The following is a 1,957-nucleotide window of genomic DNA, read 5'->3' on the forward strand; positions in this document are numbered from 1 at the left end:
TATGTAAATCATTTTAATATATATTTAAATTGTGAGCAATTCAAACCATACAAGTAAATATCAATGGACCTCTAACCTACTCCTATGTTAATATTAAAATCTTCAAGCTATCCATCTTGGTCAATCTTAAGTTCTTTGAGCTCAAATTTTGATTGAACTTGAGTTTTGCAACACACTTCTCATATAAGTAATTTTCATGCACATCCATTAAATCATTAAACGTAAAATACTTGGCACATAAAGTAGAATATTCAAGCATATATTTTTTATCATTAAAATTACTAGATTAGGTCATAATGTAGGCAATATTAATAATTATAAGAGAGTTATATAACCAGAAAGGAACAAAGTATCTCATCTACACTCCTTGCTTAACTTACAGAGTTACTTCAAGAAACACATACTAAATACTACAAATGAAGTAACATTTACTTCCCTAGTCTCCCTTTGATCTTACTCTAAGAGGGAACTGGCGAAGTACTCTAAAAAAGTATTGAATTTTGCACAAGTGACTGAACTCCCTTACAAACATTACATCGAAACTATTTTAAAGACAACATAAGAAGGCATCTGGCACTATGGTGCTTCAAAGAGTGGCATCATGGTGACATTGAAGTGAACTATTACCTTAGTGTTGAAACTGTTGCAGCACCATAGTGCTTGTTGATGTGGATCAGCTACTTAGCAAATAGTCGCATCTCTTCACTCAAAGAACCTAGCCCTTGAAAGTTAAAACTACAAGGCAACAGTGCTATTAATATTCTAGCATTTTAGTGGCCGAGTGGCAAAAAATGAAGCCAAAGCATTACAAATTATAGCACCGTGACATTTAAAAATAGAGAATCTAGCACTGCTAAGCTGACTATTTAACATCGTGGTGCTAGTAATGATGTAGGGTTGGTTATGTTGTCATTGAAGTGCTTGCAAATAGAGAACTCGGGGTCACAATGAAATATAGATCTTCTGCGTAGACAACATTATAGGACATTCATCATTGATGACTACAATCAGCAGCCATCATTACTGTCAGACTAGCCTAATTGGACTCCTAAAATAATGTATGGCACAGATGCAGAATAATTGCACCTTGTTTAAGGTTGAGCTTCAAATTACTAGGCTAATAATAATGTCATTCTACCACCTGTCACCTAACTTTCTAAAAATTGACCCCCATCATTTAAATTTTACAAAACAACTACAGATGCCCAAATTCTATAACATTATTATTAGTTGACTAACATTTGATAATCCTCTCTGCCCAACACCTTTTCTTCTATAATATGGAATTAGATAATATTTTTTAACTATGTATACTCCTCTTCTTCAATTGATGGTATGAGTGAGCTCTATTTTCTTTAATTATATAATGGGCAATTTCAATTGAGCCTGACTTTGTTATTTTCCCCTTTTTAAGTTTTCCATGAAAGATGACCTTATGTCTCTTGTAATTTGTATATGTGCATGTTGAATCTTTTACAAAACAAAGATTTTAAACATACTCTCTCTTCTAGAATAAATTTTCTAAAACTTAAAAAAAATATTCTTTATCCTTATACAACTAGGCATACTGTATTTTTTTTTTAGGTTAGAATGAAGGTTAGGTTTTCATTAGTTGTAATTAGGTTAAATATAATTTACTCAATTTGATTAATGTTCCTTCTACTCACCCCTTGAGGAAATTTTACTATCAAAAAGTTCAAAGGAAAACAAAAATATAATTTCAATAATAACAGAAAAATATAATATATCATATTAATCTCTTAAGTTGTAGCAAAAAAAATAAAAAGAATAGCAATCGCATATGTTAACTACTAGTCTGACGTTCAAATCAAATATTAGTTCCCCAACTTATAATCTCTCTATTTCAATTGGAAATATTATAAGAAAAGGATATACTTTGTTGCGGATCAATGGTTTATGATTTTGATGATAACAAACATTTTTATTTCTCTACGAC

The sequence above is a fragment of the Dendrobium catenatum genome, unplaced genomic scaffold (genome assembly GCF_001605985.2).
Source record: "Dendrobium catenatum unplaced genomic scaffold, ASM160598v2 fragScaff_scaffold_114, whole genome shotgun sequence".
Lineage (NCBI taxonomy): Eukaryota > Viridiplantae > Streptophyta > Magnoliopsida > Asparagales > Orchidaceae > Dendrobium > Dendrobium catenatum.